The 21,221-nt window shown below is 38.5% G+C and overlaps 1 protein-coding gene and 1 pseudogene across 1 annotated transcript in view; one reads left to right on the top strand and one right to left on the bottom strand.

Annotated features, from left to right (window-relative positions):
* The window catches only part of LOC132858886 (ATP-binding cassette sub-family G member 4-like), a 116,310-nt pseudogene extending 110,367 nt beyond the window's left edge, over positions 1–5,943 (top strand).
* Positions 1–21,221, bottom strand: part of LOC132858895 (uncharacterized) — a 338,173-nt gene that overhangs the window by 47,973 nt on the left and 268,979 nt on the right. The gene's annotated exons all lie outside the window — the stretch shown is intronic.

Here is a 21,221-nt window from a genome sequence, read left to right as displayed (position 1 = left end):
GCACTCTTGCAGACCTAGAGTAGTGAGGATCTCATTCACCTGTCACAAATGTGCATATGATCAATGTTTTAGTACATTAAATGTATTAATAAGAACATTTTACAACTTATTTGTTTGTATTAGTTATTGGAAGTTACTATAACAGCTGTAGTTAATTTGTATTGCCAAGTCATTTTTTGGCAACTTCACGGCCATGAAATCAGGTGGAATAAAACCATGTTTGTTTCACTCACCAGTTCCTTCTTTACTTCCATGTTCTCATTTAGCTTAAGATTAGCTGAAACCTGTAATGGAATGTTTACATCACTGAGAGGAATGTGATTAGTGGAACAGAGGAGATTAGCATGGTGTGCGAAAACATACGATAAGTAAATGTTTTTTCAGCACAGAAAATCTCACCATCATGGCCACATGTGTGGTGAGGTGGGGCAGCAGCATGTCATCCTGCATAATGTAACAGGACATCTTCCTGAAGGTGCGGAGGTCACGCAGTCGCCCGTTTACCATTATCTGACCCTCCATACCAGTCTCTCTAAAAGAGAGAGAGAGAGAGAGAGAGAGAGAGAGAGAGAGAGAGAGAGAGAGAGAGAGAGAGATGAAAGCCAATACAGCCAACAACTTACACCATGGACTTGTATTTTAACGTGTAAATGAATCTCAACAAAGAAGTAGAAGAAAAAGTATTTAAGACAAGCTGTGTTATACTGATAATGATTAAACAGCTACGAGGGCAACAGGAATAAAGTGGACAGGTACAAGAGCTACTGGGAAATATAGCACCGAATAAACAATATTATAGAAATGTATTACATTTTTAAATTCAAATGGATGTCATACTATTAAAGCAAATCAAAAGACAGAAAATTGGTTCTAGGAGAAGAATGAATCTTAATGAATATTAATAATAATCTTTTCACCACTATCTCCTGCTCGGACTCACCTGTACCCAGAAAGAATATCTATCAGTGTGGATACACATTGGCAGGCCTGCTGCTACTGGATCCAATTTAGCTGAGAAATAGGCTACTGGTCTTAAATTCCCATGACTTTCTAGTAGCACTGATGTCATACACCCATTTTTCTCATCCACTGTTTGCACAAAAGGCCTATCTGGATCTGGAATCCCTAATGTTGGGGTGGTTTGTAAAGCCATTTTTAAATCTACAAAGTCTTTTTCTGAATCTGATGTCCAAGTCAGTGCACTGTGCGCCTGTAGGCCTTTCCCATGAGCGATTGCGCTCAAGGGCGCCTCAAAGACTGCATAGTTGGGTAAGAACACATGCCTAAGAATGACATTAATTGTTTCTTTGTGTCAGGCTTTGGAATGTTTCGATGGCTGCAACTCTGTTCTGCTCAATAGTTTTGCCTTGTTCTGATATCAGATGTCCCAAGAATTTCACATGTTGTTTTTTTACAATCTGCAGCTTTGATAAACTCGCCTTGTGACCTTCCTTTGCTAGATGACAAAGCACTGAAAACAAAACAAATAGCCAAACTTAATTATCTTAATAACTTAATCAAGTTATTCATGAGATAAACAAAAATGATAATAGTGCATATTCTAGTTTGTGTCAGCTAGCACACCTGAGTTCACACTTCAGCTGTGGTATTTTTCTCATAGTGATTGAGCAAGTAGTCTTTAATCGCAAGTAGTATAGCATGAATCATTACTTAATTGGCAATTATGCCAAAAATGCCACAGGTTATTATAGAAATGTGATAATAAGCTATTATGCACCAATTTTATGTCATTTTCCCCTACTCTCTGTGCTCTGTGTTACAGCTGTATATTTTCATTTGTATAGACTTCATTTGGTCCTTCCACACCTTTGCCCCAAGAAGTTGGCTGAGACTATAACATTCTGTTTGCATCTTTCTGTGGTACAGCTGATGCTTTGTCAGTATCTGTAGGCCTTTCCAGAAACTGGTTAGAACAGCAAAAAGAATAAAAAACAACACAATTCCATCCATACAGGATATATATTCTAGATACAGTGCCTAAGGAATGCTCACAATCAATCAGATTTTAGTCCTCTAGAACAATATCTAGTTTTCCAGATCTGGCAAATATGATCATGGAGGATCCATTCACAGACAAGCAGACCATAAAACAGTTTTTACCTGCAAACTAACATGTTAACTTTTAGTCAAAGGTTTGTGGACACCTGATTATCACATCCATATATTTAGTCAAAGTTGTTAGCACACAACCATATAGGATATGCTTTTATTCTGAAGCATTACAATTTTTCTTCACTGGAACTAACAGCACTAGATATTCTCTAGCATGACAGCACCCCTGTACATGAAGTGATGGTGGCTTGCCATAGTTAGTGTGGAGGAACTTGAGTGACCTTGACAAAGCCCTGACCTAAACCTCAATGAAAACCTGGGATGAATTGAAAAGCTGATTGCCTCCGAGACTTGCTCACCCAATATCAGTATCTGACCTCATTAATGCTCTTCTGTTTGCATGGGCAAATCCCAGCAGCCACGTTAAAAAAGAGTGCAGGTTGTTATAGCAGCAAAGAAAAGATTCAATCTGGAATAAGATGTTGAAATAGCACATATGTTTGTGATGGTGAAGTCCACAAACATTTGGATCATCAATCATTCTAATGTTATGTTTTTTCTACAGTCTAAATGGTTGTAGACACAGTAGGAATCCTCTGAATCTCTAAATCTTCTGTATAATCTCTGTGTGCTATCCATCTGTTTTGCTACAGTAATCGAGGTGGCATCAGGAGAGTATGGTGATTTGAATCCTGTGCTTTTTGAGGCAGTGCAGGGTGGCATGTGTTCAGACGGTGTCAAGAAGAACTCCAGTGACAAGAATGATCCTACATCGTCTTGCCCAACTCAGTGTAACAGCGTGAGTGGCACGTACAATTGTTTGTGAACAAACAATGTTAATCGTTGTACTGATCTGCTTTACACCTCTTTTTTTGTACAGGATTCAGGACTCATTGAAAAACATACTTTTGCCACCAGCACGCTCACACAGTTCTGCATTCTTTTCAAAAGAACTTTTATCACAATATGTAGAGACATGGTAAGATTTCTTCGAATTATGTATATTTTACTACATGTTACATATTTAGCAAATCTTCATTCATATTTGAGGATTTATAATTGTGTGTCCAGGTGCTGACCCACCTGAGGGTGATATTACACTTGTCTACTGGAGTACTGATCGGCCTGCTGTACCTAAACATTGGCAATGATGTCAGCAAAGTGTTCAACAACACTGGATTCATCTTCTTCTCCGTGCTCTTCCTTATGTTTGCTGCATTAATGCCAACTGTCCACACATGTAAGGACTTTTGTTCTGCTTCGGTTTTACATTATCCATGCAATTAATAAAACTACCATGACACTACCATGACAATATATATGCATGTATTTATGTTTACCATTGATGCATGGCAATAATGTAAAAATCGTGGTTAAGTTTACTTTTTTTTTGGATATCCGGAAAAATCATGTTGGCTGTAAATGGTTATATTGTGCAAATTCTCATCAATTGGGTAATTCTGTGCTACGTTTTTTTTTACGTTTGTGCTAACTCAAGCTAGTTAGAGCTCTTGCCTCTCTCTCTAGGAACATTACTAGCTCTTTCCCTGTTTATTGTGTGACTGAGTGCTTTTTTAATGTTCAAGGAGGGTGGATGTGTCCCAGCTGGTCTGCTTCCTAGTTGATAGCCTGCTGGAACTGCTATCCAAATATGGCCATAGCCATATCCTTCTATCTATAAGGAGTTTATTGCATGTGTTTGGCATTGCTGGCTATGGTGACCATGCCTGGCACAACAAGGCTGCACCCCAAATATTAATATTGTGCATTAAACAGTTTAAAGACCTCCTACCATGTGCTTCATCCTTACATTGAAATTCCTTACAGTGAAATTTCCTCTGGCTGCATAGTCACTTCTATGAGCTGTTAATTTATCCTTTAGTCCAATCTGGGCCAATGCTCACCTGCCCATGGTGGAGGTAAGATAGAACCATGATTCTATTCATTATGTCCATGTAAAAAGTCTAAAAGTAAAGAAGGCCTATCCTGTCTATTCTGCACATGAACTTAAAGGCACCTCACAATATATTTGTAGTAGTTCCAGCTAGGGGTGTTGCATTGCTATGACACAGTAATCCTTTCCTGATAAATCATTGTCTGTTGAGGTAGATTATGGTAGATTCATCTGAATATTTTATTTCGTTTTATTACTGATTGAATATTATCATTGATTTGAACATATGCATTATTTCAAAACAGGATGGTTTAGTAAAAAAAAAAAAAAAAAAAAATAAAGGATTCCCTGGGGACATTTACTCATCGTCAAAATAGCTACTAGTGAAAGCTTCCTCTCACCATCTTCCTCTCACCATCTCTCTCTCTCTCTCTCTCTCTCTCTCTCTCTCTCTCTCTCTCTCTCCACCCTCCACCCTCTACCACACACAGGTCCTATTTCCCATAATGTACTGTAGTATAGTGTACTGGATGACAGGGCAGCCTCCAGAAGTTAGCCAATATGTGCTTTTCATGGCCTTATGCATCTCCGCTGCCCTGGTGGCTCAGTCTCTGTGCCTACTCATTGGAGCTGCTTCCACCTCACTGCAGGTGTGTAATTACCTCATATATACAAAAGCCATTCTGATTCTTCAAAAGTATTTTTTAAGTTCATTGTTTTTTTTGTAGGTGGCTACATTCTTAGGGCCAGTGACTGCCATTGCAGTCTTGCTTTTCTATGGCTTCTTTGACACCATCCCAAAATACCTACAGTGGAGCTCCTATGTGTCTTATGTCAGGTTAGTAGCAGCCTTCATACTGTAATTATAATGTAATATCTCATGCTGTAGCAGAACTAATCCACAAAGCTCCATTTAGTATTTTTAGACATGTTGGCCTGCTAACTTACACTAAATCCAGATGTTTGGATTCAATAAAAAAATCAATTATTTAATGTAGACCTTAAAATAACTTTACAGTCCTGCAACTGCAGCCACAAATCCAAAAACTCTGCTTCAATTATTAAAGTTTTTTATTAACTAATGTAAATATTTTTTTTAATAACTAATGCCTCACTTGAGGCTACAGAATGCCAAATGTCTAAGTTTAATTCTATTTTCTTTCTGACTTTATTTGACCATTTGAGGCCATACTGATACATTTAGATGGCAACTGATGTTAAATAAAAGTTTCAGTGAAAATATTACATGTAAATATAAATAGATATAAAGATTAAATATAAATGTCAGCATAAAAATAGTGTGTGGTTGCCAGGTTTACACCATACTCTGCTACGTTTTTGATATATATTAATTTTTTTTCTTGATATTTAAAAATAACAAAAAGTATCTTTTTTTTATGATGTTGAAAAGCATTTTTGCTTTAATCAGCCATTGATCTATTATCTATTATTATCCTGAAACTGCAAGGTGTTTTATTCCTCTTATGCCACAGTCACTTGCTAACAGTAATTTGTATGTATTAAATGTATTAAAGATATTTTATCTATTTATAGTTTAATTTAAGTATTATTATGTACTGCCCAACAAACAAGAGAGTCCTGTTTGCAGTTACATTATAAAAAGCAGCAGGTCAATCCTCACATCTTATTGCATACAATATTGATTAAAAAAAATCTCCTCCAGAACACTAAGCTGTGCTACTGTATTACAGTAACTTAATGAAGTTCTTCTGACCAATCAGAATTGAGAATTCCAAATGAGAGATATGGTATAATGCAGTTTAACTCATGCTTCCACAGGTATGGTATGAATCGAACAGATTTGGAATGCCCTGGCCTTGTCTGTAAGTTCCAGAAGCCCGAGGAGGTGTTGCAGTTGTTGTATGTAGAAGACGCAAAACTCTACTTGGACTTCATAGTGTTAGGGATTAGCCACTTATCTAGTGCTGCGTTACAAAGTCAAGTCTGAACGTTAGGGCTTGACATCAGATACTTCACTTATTTTCATTTAAAGAATAGTTTATGTTGAGGAAGCAAACCTGTGCAATGTCTTCGTTCATGCAAACTAAAAATATATTTTTTTTATTTGAGATTAATTTGTATTTAGTTTAATTTTCGTATGACATTGATGTGCAGTGCTAAAGCCCGGATTTGTAAATGTAACGTGCATGGTGACTTCGGAATCAAATACATATAAGAATTCATGTTACTGGGGGGCATGGTGGCTTAGTGGTTAGCACGTTCGCCTCACACCTTCAGGGTTGGGGGTTCGATTCCCGCCTCCGCCTTGTGTGTGTGGAGTTTGCATGTTTTCCCTGTGCCTCGGGGGTTTCCTCTGGGTACTCCGGTTTCCGATGATGCCTGAGATAGTCACAGGCTCCCCGTGACCCGAGGTAGTTCGGATAAGCTGTAGAAGATGGATGAATGAATGAATGAATAAAATGCCCCCTTGTTTTTCAGTCCCCTTGTTGTAGCTATAAAATACAACAGGGTGGGTGGTGGCCTGGCTCAAGTCACCTTACATTTACATTTACATTTACAGCATTTGGCAGACGCCCTTATCTAGAGCGACGTACATAAGTGCTTAAATCTCTAACATTGGATACATTAATGCTGGCTCACTAAGTTAAATACTTAAGATACCATGAGTTTAAAACATTTGTTCAAAGTTACAATGAAAAAGTGTCAAAGGGTGAAAATATCCAGTGACTCAGTTGTCCGGACCTCTAGGGGAAGTTCATTCCACCACCTTGGTGCGAGTACAGAGAAGAGTCTTGTAGTATACTTGCCTCTTACCCTGAGAGATGGTGGAACCAGTCGAGCAGTGCTGGTAGATCGGAGGGTGCGGGGTGCAGTGCGCGGAGAGATGAGGGCTTTGAGGTAAGAGGGAGCTGGTCCATTTTTGGCTTTGTAGGCCAGCATCAGTGTTTTGAATCTGATGCGTGCAACTCCAGTGGAGGGATCGCAGCAGCGGGGTGGTATGCGAGAACTTTGGCAGGTTGAAAACAAGCCGGGCAGCTGCATTTTGGATCATTTGCAGACTACGGATTGCATTCATAGGTAGACCTGCCAGCAGTGCGTTGCAGTAATCCAGTCTAGAGATCACAAGAGACTGAACAAGTACCTGAGCAGCCTGTGTGGACAGAAATGCCTGAATACTTCTAATGTTGTAGAGAAGAAACCGACATGAGCGAGTCACATTAGCAACATGAGAGGAAAAGGACAGTTGATTGTCCATGGTTACCCCAAGGTTGCGAGCTGTGGCTGAAGGGGAGATCAGATCGTTGTGCAAGGATATAGCAAGGTCATGACCTGGGGATGAGTCACCTGGGATGAACAGCAGTTCAGTTTTGCTAGGATTGAGCTTTAAATGATGAGCAGTCATCCATGATGAAATTTCTGCCAGACATGCTGAGATCCGGTCAGAAGCTGTGGCATCTGAGGGTGGGAAAGAGAAGATAAGTTGTGTATCATCAGCATACCCTTACCCTCAGGTAGATTTGTAGTTTCAATTCAGTATTAGGCTTAGATATGATTGGCGCCATTTGTCTGGCTTCAAAGCTTGAAGGCCCGTTTAAATAATGCCTTTTGCAGCATCATTGTTATTGTTTACTGTCAGGTTGTTTATCTTGAATTAGTGTTTTTTATCACTAATGAGTATTTAGTTTAGCATTTAGCCAAGCAATTTAGCTTAGCATTTAGCTGAAACTAAAATGCCCCCTTGTTTTTCACTAAGCACAGCACATAATTTGTCAGCTTTCATCTCTTACACTCTTCCACTTAGTATGCCATAGTTTTCAATTATTTTTTTTTTCTTTTTCATACTCCAGTGTTTTTATTTTTTCAATCAGTAGCTATAAAATACAACAGGGTGGGTGGAGGCCTGGCTCAAGTCACCTTACTCTCAGGTAGATTTGTAGTTTCAATTCAGTATTAGGCTTAAATATGATTGGTGCCATTTGTCTGGCTTCAAAACTTGAAGGCCCGTTTAAATAATGCCTTTTGCAGCATCATTGTTATTGTTTACTGTCAGGTTGTTCATCTTGAATTAGTGTTTTTTTTATCGCTAAGGAGTATTTAGTTTAGCATTTAGCCAAGCAATTTAACTTAGCATTTAGCTAAAACTAAAATGCCCCCTTGTTTTTCACTAAGCACAGCACATAATTTGACAGCTTTCATCTCTTACACTCTTACACTTAGTATGCCATAGTTTTCAATGATTTTTTTTTCTTTTTCAAACTCCAGTGTTTTTATTTTTTTAATCAGTAGCTATAAAATACAACAGGGTGGGTGGTGGCCTGGCTCAAGTCACCTTACCCTAAGGTAGATTTGTAGTTTCAATTCACTATTAGGCTTAGATATCATAGGCGCCATTTGCTTGGCTTCAAAAGCTTGGTCTGTGATGAGATACTGTAGAATTCTAGCTCACGTTTAAATAATGCCTTGTGCAGTATCATTGTTATTGTTTACTGTCAGGTTGTTTAGCTTGAATTAGTGTTTTTTATCACTAAGGAGTATTTAGTTTAGCATTTAGCCAAGCAATTTAGCTTAGCATTTATCGAAAACTAAAATGCCCCGTTTTTTTCACTAAGCACAGCACACAATTTGACAGCTTTCATCTCTTACACTCTTCCACTTAGTATGCCATAGTTTTCAATTATTTTCTTTTCTTTCCTTTTTTTTAAGTACCGTATGTAAGTGGCAGAAACTCTGAGTTTACTTTGGACTCTGGTGTGCATGTTTCACAAATTTCACAAATCCTGCAAACATTTCTGTCCTGTTCTCTGGGTTTACGCTAAACATTTCAGATCACTTATTTTTGCAATAATTTCAATAACTCCAGTCTGTTGGAAAGGAGACATGACCAAGTTCTTACGAACTTGTGCATAGAACACAAATCAAGTCCGTTTTAAGTGTACTCCTGTTTCTATCTCTGTTGAACCTTTGCTGACCTGCCTGCTGCAGTTTCTACTTATTTGGTGAATCATTTTTGGTATATATTTTTGCTGTTACATTAGCTGTAGTTAACAAAGATATCAGATTAAGCAGCCAATCAATCTATGAGATAAGAATATCCTTCACATAGCTTTGGTGTCCCTGCTTTGATTTCATACACGTTATTTCCTGTGTGTAGTTTTGCACATCTTCTACATGTCCCTAAAACATGTCACTAGCTGATTTGACTGGACTGTCCCTAGGTGTGAATGAGTGTTAGCGTGGTGTCCTGCAATAGACTACAATCCAACGACCAAAGGTTAGGGCACTAAAATTCAATAGAATTCTGAACCTCTTTAGACCCCTCGAGATACAAGTGGCCAATCGAGAACCGAGTAAGAAGCTCTTGACATCGAGCATTATACAGCAAGAAACTTGGCTGACGTGAGAAGCAAGAGCCCACTACCTAAACGGACGGTCTTTCAAGAGTAAGGGGAAGGGCTCGTCCGGGATTTGAACCCAAGACCTCTCGCACCCAAAGTGAGAATCAAACCCCTAGACCAACAAGCCAAAGTGTCGCCTTAGACCAACAAGCCGCCTTAGCTCGGTGTGCATGTTTGGTGTGCATGGTTTAGCATCTGTTTTCATGCTAAACCTTTCCGATCACTACTTTTGTAGCAATTTCATTAACTCCAATCTCTTGGAAAGGAGACATGACCAAGTTCTTAAGGACTTGCGCATAGAACACAAATCAAGTCCATATTACAGTATAGTACTTTGTCACATTTCAGTGTTTTAATTTTTTCAATCAGTAGCTGTAAAATACAACAGGGTGGGTGGTGGCCTGGCTCAAGTCACCTTACCCTCAGGTAGATTTGTAGTTTCAATTCACTATTAGGCTTAGATATGATCGGTGCCATTTGTCTGGCTTCAAAGCTTGAAGACCCATTCAAATAATGCCTTGTGCAGCATCATTGTTATTGTTTACTGTCATGTTGTTTAGCTTAGTGTTTGTTTATCACTAAGGAGTATTTAGTTTAGCATTTAGCCAAGCAATTTAGCTTAGCATTTAGCTAAAACTAAAATGCCCCCTTGTTTTTCACTAAGCACAGCACACAATTTGACAGCTTTCATCTCTTACACTCTTACACTTAGTATGCCATAGTTTTCAATGAATTTTTTTTTTTTTTTTTTTTTTAAGTACCGTATAGTACTTTGTCACATTTCAGTGTTTTTATTTTTTTAATCAGTAGCTATAAAATACAACAGGGTGGGTGGTGGCCTGGCTCAAGTCACCTTACTCTCAGGTAGATTTGTAGTTTCAATTCACTATTAGGCTTAGATATGATCGGTGCCATTTGTCTGGTTTCAAAGCTTGAAGGCCTGTTTAAATAATGCCTTGTGCAGCATCATTCTTATTGTTTAAATAACATTTATAAATAATAATTATTCATAAATAACTAACTGATTAAACAAACAAAAACACTGAAATGTGACAAAGTACTATACGGTACTTAAACAAAAAAATATATAGTTTTCATTGAAAACTATGGCATATTAAGTGGAAGAGTGGAAGAGATGAAAGCTGTCAAATTATGTGCTGTGCTTACGGTACTTAAAATGTAATGCTTCCAGCTCTGACTGCGCGTGCACGCTGCGCGTCCCTGTGCTTCTCCGTAGAGCGTGCGTACGTGCGTAATGCAATCTAGAAGCAGTGATTCGCCAAACCTCCCTTACTGCAGTCGCAGTAATTATCCCTTATTGCTGTTTTTTGGACACTGATACAAAGAGTATTAGCAAAAAATGTAGCACAAAAAGCTACCAGAATACAATCTTAACATTGATATATATTTTTTTTACCGTAAAACTTCCCTCTACATAAATGCCATTTTGTGAATAATGTAAGAATAGATTGCTATGCAACTGTTTTTTTCCATTTGTTTGACTAAGATATACTGTAATATTGAAATATTTATGGTGTCATTAAATGTGCTTTTAAAACAGAACTGATTTGAAATACCAGTAGCATCTTTAAAGCAGGAAGAGAGAGAATTTTGTTCCAGAGCTGTCAAAGGGGGTTTTTACACCTGGTCACTTCATGTTTTCTGTGATCCGATAGCTATCCGATCGTAAAAAGACCAAGTGTAAATGCCCTCCGAAACGGTTTCGAGACAGATATAAATCCGATTGCTCAAACCACTTCAGGAGGTGGTCTGGGACACATTTAAGATGACACTGGAGAGGTGTAAATGAATGTGGTTGTTCAAGCCACAAACGTCAGCGCTATACTCCTCCCAAGCGGAAGTACGTCACTCGCAGTTGACTCGCGAGTCGTGCATCGCGCCAGAAACAAATATGTTTTCCCACCAGTGCTGGCTCCGATCTTTCACCCAGGTGTCTCGTTGGGTCTTAAAATGCACTGCTGCCGCCAGCAAAAATGCAGCAAACAGTAAATGCTGTTTTTTGTAGCAACCGCATACACCAAAGCGTGTTCCATTTCAATTACCCCGGAAATGAGGTAAAATACATTTGCATTTTTGGCGGGAGTAGAAAGATCGGTTTGATATCCGATTCGCCAAGACGCATTTATGTGGCCTAATGTAAATGGAACGGTTTTAACAAATCAGATAGCTATCGGATCAGAGAAAACACATGAAGTGACCAGGTGTAAAAAGGCCCAAACTGAACACATGCCACTTGCAGTAGACCTACTTGTCACAGAGGTAAATAGCTGGCATAGATACAACATTCTGCAGTGCTTCACATTGCCAATGTAGTTCCTTGCTAGACTATTAGGTGGGCGGTGCCACGCCATTTCTTTCCTAATGTGTTCTCACCTGTTGCTTGTTTCCCATAATGTGCTGCTTTATTTGTATATCTGTCTTGTTTTCATAATAATTGTCAGTCAATATTTGATGTAATGTTGCGTGTAAGCTGTAAGGCCAGATGATGTGCAAACCAGGTTCTGTTTCTATGTCAGTTATGATTTGCTTTCGTTATGTTTACATGTAAGTTGTGTAGTTTTGTTTGTTAAATAAAAGAAGTGCATGCATCAAATCCTGCAAGTGGGTCTGACTTGTTAAATGTGGAAGATCGACCCAGCTGCGCAGATTTGGGTTGATCCCAGCAACAGTGGTGATCATCTGCAGACATTACAGAATGACTGGGGATGTGGTAACCTAGTGTGCTGGACTACCAATCAGAAGGTTGTGAGTTTGATTCCCATGTCCACCAGGCTGTCACTGTTGGGCCCCTGAGCAAGGCCCTTAACCCTCAATTTCTCAGTTGTATAAAATAAGATAAAAATGTAAGTCTGGATAAGGGTGTAAATGTAGATATATGACTGACTGTTCTTCACAGACCCAGTGGGATAGCTTTGTGCTGGTTCAAGGACTTATGTACCGGCATGGCTGAAGAAACACCTGAGGGCGGTCTGGCAGGGAGCTATTCAATGCTCCAGACACACATACATATTAAATTGCTTTTATTGTTACTTATATTGTGTTTATTGCCAATGGTCAGAGTGTGTGCCTGAAACTCACTGCACAAGATTGTGCCACAATGATCAGCATTCTCTTACTGTCTTTTCTCTCAGCCATCAGCGAATGGTGGTGATACAAGACCCCAGATGTAAGCAAAGTGTAAATGCATTTTTAGCCAGCCAAGAGTCTATCTAGTCTTCTTTTAGGCAACTGTCGCTTGCAGAATCTTTCCAGTTCAGAGACAGATGTTTACATCAGAAGGCATTAAGGGTTTTCTTGAGGTTTTGACCTATTATAAAATAAAATCTCTTTTTGCTTTAGATTTTCATACGCTGTGTCATCTTTTAATGAAAATAATAAATACATGCTGACTTCTGTTATTATTTATTTATTAGTTTTTATAAAAAGCCAGCATATCCTTTACATGTTCATTAAAGATGCAACTGAATATGAATACATTACAGAAAATGTGGTCTAAATGAACCTTGCAACATTTCCTCAGACTGTAAGTGATAGTTAATGTTTCACATTGTGTTGATTATTTATAAGATATTTTAGATTTGCTCTAAGGCCGATTTTTTTATAAATACATTTAAAATTTTCAATACGACCACATGTTAAGTTAGGAAAGCAATGACTACAAAGCAAACCTCACTTCTAATCTTAACATCTTTGACCTTGACAGAGTTGATGAATTGTTAAAGATTTATTAGAAGTCCATTTTTTATTCACTCACTGGCTCATGTTTGGAGATGACATGTGATCGTACAATGATCCACAGCAAACAGGTGTAGATAATATATAAATTAATTTATTATAATCATTTGAAGAGAGTCCAGTATATACTGTATAACTTGAATTTCTTATGAGACAAATAATAACAGAAGAAAACAAAGATAGAAGATTGGGAAACAAATGTGAGAAATCTTCTTTTCTTTTCTGTCCATGCTGTTTTTACAATCAGCTGTGCAAGCCATCCCAAACCAGAATGGCTCTCACCTACAAAATCAAAATACAGTTCTTTTTTTTTCAGTATTGCAGTTGTCAACAGCATATCGTTTTCTGACTGAAGAGATTTTTTAAAGACATTGTATATTGTTTTCATGGCATGCACACTGCATCAGCAAAAAAATAAATAAATAAATAAAAAAAAGGCGACTGATCTGATGTTGTAGTGAAGAACAGGGATATATGTTGTATAATGGCTGAATATTAACAATGTATGTGTGCAGACATGTGAGATGATTTGCCATGAAGGCATCTCTTGTTATGAACCTGTTTTTAGACGTATGTGAATGAGATTTCTGGACATGAAATACAATGTTGTCATATAGAAATGGAAGACAATCACCCAGAAATATCATGATATATTGTTGTAGAAGATATTCACGCACTAGGCACAGAGCAATACTATTGCTATTTGAATCGGGTTTTACCCAACTCTAAATTCTACGGAGACATTTAACACCGTATTCTTTAATCTCTTACTAGGTTTCCAATCAGGGGCCACTTCTGTCTCTTCAGCCCTGCACATTAACACTAAAGAACAGGGAATAGAGTAAGCTGTTAGTTGACTGGACCCAGTACAATAATAAGTACTGATTGCTATTACTGTATATCCATTTAGGGAGCGATCCCATTTCTAAAGCATCGTTTTAATTCAGACCTGTCCGCATTCAATCAACACTATGTGACAAAAAAAGGCAAACATAATTGTGCATTTGCACTACAACTTTAAATCCATCAGGATACATTTACATTAATGGAAGTTTCCCCCTTATTGCACAGTGGCCCTCTATCCTTAAAGCTGTGTTTGAGGCAGCAGCATTGTAGAGATTGTTCTAGGACAAGAGCAATTACCACTTTACAGTAAGTAATATACAGTATGTCAGTTCAACAGAACTCAGTGCAGTAATAGTGATGGGGTCTCATTACTGTTTCTCTCCTATTGATTTTTTTTTATACAACTTGCTTTAGTATATCCAATTTGCTTATGAAAATAAAAGGATATTCTGATTTGAAAATGGTTAAAATAACAACAACAAAAAAAACAAAACATAGTAAAAAAAAAAGTATAAAGTATATAAGTGTGGAAATAATTCATAAGTAACATGAATTCTTATATGTATTTGATTCCGATGTCACCATGCGCGTTACATTTACACATCTGGGCTCTAGCACTGCACATCAATGTCATACGAAAATTAAACTAAATACAAATTAATCTCAAATAAAAAAAACATATTTTTAGTTTGAGTGAATGAAGACATTGCACAGGTTTGCTTCCAACAACATAAACTATTCTATAAATGAAAATAAGTGAAGTATCTGATGTCAAGCCCTAACGTTCAGACTTGACTTTGTAACGCAGCACTAGATAAGTGGCTAACCGAAAGGCGAGGAAGAAAATCCCTAACACTATGAAGTCCACGTAGAGTTTTGCGTCTTCTACATCCAACAGCTGAAACACCTCCTCGGGCTTCTGGAACTTACAGACAAGGCCAGTGCATTCCAAATCTGTTCGATTCATACCATACCTGTGGAAGCATGAGTTAAACTGCATTATACCATAGCTCTCATTTGGAATTCTCAATTCTGATTGGTCAGAAGAACTTCATTAAGTTACTGTAATACAGTAGCACAGCTTAGTGAGAGATTTTTTTTTTTATCAATATTGTAAGGAGTCCCCAGTGTTAGAAATTGGTAATAGTCAGAGTTTAGACTGATCCTTTATGCTTTCTAACACTGGAAAGATGTGAGGATTGACCTGCTGCTTTTTATAATGTAACTGCAAACAGGACTCTCTTGTTTGTTGGGCAGTACATAATAATACTTAAATTAAACTGTAAATAGATAAAATATCTTTAATATGTTTAATACATACAAGTTACTGTTAGCAAGTGACTGTGGCATAAGAGGGATAAAACACCTTGCAGTTTCAGGATAATAATAGATAATAGATCAATGGCTGATTAAAGTAAAAATGTTTTCAACATCATAAAAAAGTAAGATACTTTTTGTTATTTTTAAATATCAAGAAAAAATCAATATATATCAAAAACGCAGCAGTGTATGGTGTAAACCTGGCAACCAGGCACTATTTTTATGCTCACATTTATATTTAATCTTTATATCTATTTATATTTACATGTAATATTTTCACTGAAACTTTTATTTGACATCAGTTGCCATCTAAATGTATCAGTATGGCCTCAAATGGTCAAATAAAGTCAGAAAGAAAGGAGAATTAAACTTAGACATTTGGTATCATGTAGCCCCAACTGAGGCATTAGTTATTAAAAAAAATTAACATTAGTTCATAAAAAAACTTTAATAATTGAATCAGAGTTTTTGGATTTGTGGCTGCAGTTGCAGGACTGTAAAGTTATTTTAAGTCTACATTAAATAATTGATTTTTTTTATTGAATCCAAACGTGGATTTAGTGTAAGTTAGCAGGCCAACATGTCTAAAAATACTAAATAGAGCTTTGTGGATTAGTTCTGCTACAGCATGAGATATTGCATTATAATTACAGTATGAAAGCTGCTACTGACCTGACATAAGACACATAGGAGCTCCACTGTAGGTATTTTGGGATGGTGCCAAAGAAGCCATAGAAAAGCAAGACTGCAATGGCTGTCACTGGCCCTAAGAATGTAGTAGTAGTAGTAGTAGTAGCCTTTATTGTCACTGGTCACAGGTACCAGCGAAATTAGCCATCAACCTGCCCATACATACAATACATACAATACAAGGGGAGGACAGGACAGGAAGACAGGGGATTGAGAAGAGATACAGCATAACATGAGGGAAGGGAGGAGAAAAAAAAACAACAACCCCCAGACTATCCTCCGGTGGGGAGTACAGTGTGGGAACAAGAAAAAAAACACCTCAGCAACATAAGCACATAAACAGTACGCCATAAACACATGACTTGCAACAGGGGAGGGGAGTGGGGGGTGGAGGTAATCCAGCACAGGCAAGCAGCCATCAGGTCCTGCGGCCTTTCGGCGCTGGTCACAGACCCGCTTGTCAGACTGGCGGTACAAAGCGGCGAAGGCGTGGGATGGGGGGTGGGGGGTGAGTGCATATCTTTATATATGTATGTGTGTGTGTGTGTGTATGTATGTAAGTGTAGGCCTGGAGAGTCGTTGCTCCCGGCATCAAATCTTGGTGTGCCTCAGTCCGCAAGATTGTCATAGCGATACACAGCAAATTGCCATGGAGACAACCTTGATTAGTCCCAAAGAGAGTCAACAATCAGCAGGTGTCTGTAGAAGTGGGGGAAGGAACGCAAGAGCGTCTCGCTGCAGTGCTCTGCCGGGGGAATTGTTGTTCCAACAGCGGCCTTGGCCGAGGCCAGTGCTGGTTGAGAGGAGCCGAAAGCAGATAAGATTGGGATTGTTTAGTCTTGGGGCGAGTAGACGCATTCCAATTTACACGACTACACTCTTAGTCCATTCTGGTCTCCATATCGATCCGATTTTCTTTCCAAAGCTTCTCCATGATGTTAACCAAAACAGTATCCAAAGCAGTGAGCTTCATCGTGATGTTACCCATAATGCGGTTATTAGTCCCAGCCTCAGTGCTGACCGCTCTGCCCACTGCATCGATCATGACGGACAGCTTTGGGAGATTTTGAACAGCTGTTACCGTTTTCTGATTCTCTCGATAAACCAGGGCAATGCCTAATCCAATCAGCAGAACTCCTGTTATCATGGTTCCGAATAGGTAGATATCTTCAATGTCCTCCACAGAAAGAGCCGCCAGACACACGACCCGCCACCTCTCCCACGCGTCCATCGTATAGCCAGCTGCAAACGTTCCGGCAGGGCAGTCAGGTTCCCCCGAACCCAAGCTTCTCGTCGAGAAGATGGTGTCAATTGCATTGAGAGACCAGTTTATCAAATCCATGATATTTTAGTTTGGAGAGCAGTGCGGAGAGAGTCTCTCAAAGTATAAGACAGTAGACGAGACGAAAGAAGCAAAGCAGGGAAAGTAGAGGGGAGGAGAGGGAGAGAAAATGCGACCGCCTTCGTTGAGAGCCAGAGAAGAGTAGCCACCTACAAAAAAAAAACAGTGAACTTAAAAAATACTTTTGAAGAATCAGAATGGCTTTTGTATATTCGATGTAATTACACTCCTGCAGCAAGGTGGAAGCAGCTCCAATGAGTAGGCCCAGAGACTGAGCCACTAGGGTAGTGGAGTGCATAAGGCCATGAAAAGCCTTTTTTTATTATAATTTTTTTTTTTTTACTAAACCTTCCTGTTTTGAAATAATGCATATGTTCAAATCAATGATAATATTCAATCAGTAATAAAATGAAATAAAATATTCAGATGAATCTACCATAATCTAACTCAACAGACAATGATTTATCAGGAAAGGATTACTGTGTCATAGCAATGCAACACCCCTAGCTGGAACTACTACAAATATGTTGTGAGTTGCCTTTAAGTTCATGTGCAGAATAGACAGGATAGGCCTTCTTTACTTTTAGAGTTTTTACATGGACATAATGAATAGAATCATGGTTCTATCTTACCTCCACCATGGGCAGGTGAGCATTGGCCCAGATTGGACTAAAGGATAAATTAACAGCTCATAGAAGTGACTATGCAGCCAGAGGAAATTTCACTGTAAGGAATTTCAATGTAAGGATGAAGCACATGGTAGGAGGTCTTTAAACTGTTTAATGCACAATATTAATCTTTGGGGTGCAGCTTTGTTGTGCCAGGCATGGTCACCATAGCCAGCAATGCCAAACACATGCAATAAACTCCTTATAGATAGAAGGATGGCTATGGCCATATTTGGATAGCAGTTCCCAACTAGGAAGCAGACCAGCTGGGACACATCCACCTTCCTTGAACATTAAAAAAGCACTCAGTCACACAATAAACATGGAAAGAGCCAGTAATGTTCCTAGAGAGAGGGGCAAGAGCTCTAACTAGCTTGAGTTAGCACAAACCCCCCCCAGTAACCTGTAACAGGTAACCTCCAACCGGTAACCGGTTAGAACTGAAGGTGACCTGTAATGGACTTTAAGTTCTTCCTATTTGTATTGATCTATTCCATCCATATAAAGACAATCAGGTTCATAAATCACCAGAGTGGCAAATGGTTTTAAGAAAACAATATTTTACACAGAAGCTATGAAAATGGGCTCACTGTCAGATAGTCATGTTGTCAAAGAATACATACATCCAAGAGAGTGGCACTTGTGCTCAGAGGAAGTGCAATAGATCTGTAAAATCAGTGTATTGTTGGGTGTGGTTATTCGTAGTGGAACTAAACAGCCATACTTACTTTCTCTGGTCAGGCCTTAGCCTGTGTGTGTATTCATGCACAAGAAGTTATATATGTGTTTAAATCCAAGTTACAACAATTACAATCAATATATAGCTAACTTTCTAAGATGTCTTGGAAATTATGTGATTATTACAAGTCTAGAAACACATTTTAGATATTATACACTGTCTTCCATATGTAGATATAGTATATAGCATTTCTAGAATAAATAATATATACGCTATACCTGAAATGGGATATCAGCCACGGTCTTGGCTAGGTAGTAGGCCTTTAAACTGTACCAGTAGTTCAGATGCTCCCTTAAAACCACTGACATCTCCAGAGGAACTGGGAAAGTAGCACAGAATTACCCAATTGATGAGAATTTTCACAATATAACCATTTACAGCCAACATGATTTTTCTGGATATCCAAAAAAACGTAAACCCCAATTTTTACATTATTGTCATGCATCAATGGTAAACATAAATACATGCATATATAATGTCATGGTAGTGTCATGGTAGTTTTATTAATTGCATGGATAATGTAAAACTGAAGCAGGACAAAAGTCCTTACATGTGTGGACAGTTGGCATTAATGCAGCCAACATAAGGAAGAGCATGGAGAAGAAGATGAATCCAGTGTTGTTGAACACTTTGCTGGCATCATTGCTAATGTTTAGGTACAGCAGGCCGATCAGTACTCCAATAGACAAGTGTGACATCACCTTCAGGTGGGTCAGCACCTGGACACACAATTATAAATCCTCAAATATGAATGAAGATTTGCTAAATATATAACATGTAGTAAAATATACATAATTCGAGGAAATCTTACCATGTCTCTACATATTGTGATAAAAGTTCTTTTGAAAAGAATGCAGAACTGTGTGAGCTTGCTGGTGGCAAAAGTATGTTTTTCAGTGTGTCCTGAATCCTGTACAAAAAAAGAGGTGTAAAGCAGATCAGTGCAACGATTAACATTGTTTGTTCACAAACAATTGTACGTGCCACTCACGCTGTTACACTGAGTTGGGCAAGACGATGTAGGATCATTCTTGTCACTGGAGTTCTTCTTGACACCGTCTGAGCACATGCCACCCTGCACTGCCTCGAAAGGCACAGGATTCAAATCACCATACTCTCCTGATGCTGCTTCAATTACTGTAGCAAAACAGATGGATAGCACACAGAGATTATACAGAAGATTATAGATTCAGAGGATTCCTACTGTGTCTACAAACCATTTAGACTGTAGAAAAAAAAACAGAACATTAGAATGATTGATGATCCAAATGTTTGTGGACCTCACCATCACAAACATATGAGCTATTTCAACATCTTATTCCAGATTGAATCTTTTCTTTGCTGTTATAACAACCTGCACTCTTTTTTAACGTGGCTGCTGGGATTTGCCCATGCAAACAGAAGAGCATTAATGAGGTCAGATACTGATATTGGGTGAGCAAGTCTCGGAGGCAATCAGTTTTTCAATTCATCCCAAAAAGTTTTCATTGAGGTTTAGGTCAGAGCTTTGTCAAGGTCACTCAAGTTCCTCCACACTAACTATGGCAAGCCACCATCACTTTAAGTACAGGGGTGCTGTCATGCTGGAGAAGGTCTAGTGCTGTTAGTTCCAGTGAATAAAAATTGTAATGCTTCAGAATAAAAGCATATCCTATATGGTTGTGTGCTAACAACTTTGACTAAATATATGGATGTGATAATCAGGTGTCTACAAACCTTTGATTAAAAGTTAACATGTTAGTTTGCAGGTAAAAACTGTCCTATGGTCTGCTTGTCTGTGAATGGATCCTCCAGGGACTATTGGTACTGTATATTACAAAACTGACAAATTGACAAACTTATTTCACTAGTAAGAAATAATACTGTATATCAATAACCAATAGTCTGACCCAATAAAATCGTTCAGACATTCTTTAACTAAAATACACAAACAAACACACACACACACACACACACACACACACACACACACACACACACAGTGCACATACTGAAGTCTGCAGGATTGTGGTAAGTAGGGCAGTGGAGTCCGAGGTTCTTCAGATAGGGGATGAGGTATGGGACTGTGCCTTTATATATGCACTGTCCCTGACTCAAAATGCTGTATACAGCTGTAACACAGAGCACAGAGAGTAGGGGAAATCTCATGAATAACTTGAATAAGTTATTAAGATAATTAAGTTTGGCTATTTGTTTTGTTTTCAGTGCTTTGTCATCTAGCAAAGGAAGGTCACTAGGATTGTAAAAAAACAACAAGTGAAATTCTTGGGACATCTGATATCAGAACAAGGCAAAACTATTGAGCAGAACAGAGTTGCAGCCATCGAAACATTCCAAAGCCTGACACAAAGAAACAATTAATGTCATTTTTAGGCATGTGTTCTTACCCAACTATGCAGTCCTCGAGGCGTCCTTGAGCGCAATCGCTCATGGGAAAGGCCTACAGGCCCACATTGCACTGACCTGGACATCAGATGCAGAAAAAGCCTTTGTAGATTTAAAAATGGCTTTACAA

Source organism: Tachysurus vachellii, chromosome 16 (genome assembly GCF_030014155.1).
Source record: "Tachysurus vachellii isolate PV-2020 chromosome 16, HZAU_Pvac_v1, whole genome shotgun sequence".
Taxonomy (NCBI): Eukaryota; Metazoa; Chordata; class Actinopteri; order Siluriformes; family Bagridae; genus Tachysurus; species Tachysurus vachellii.
The sequence above is the reverse complement of the archived record's forward strand: the minus strand, read 5'-3'. Positions and strand labels throughout refer to the sequence as shown.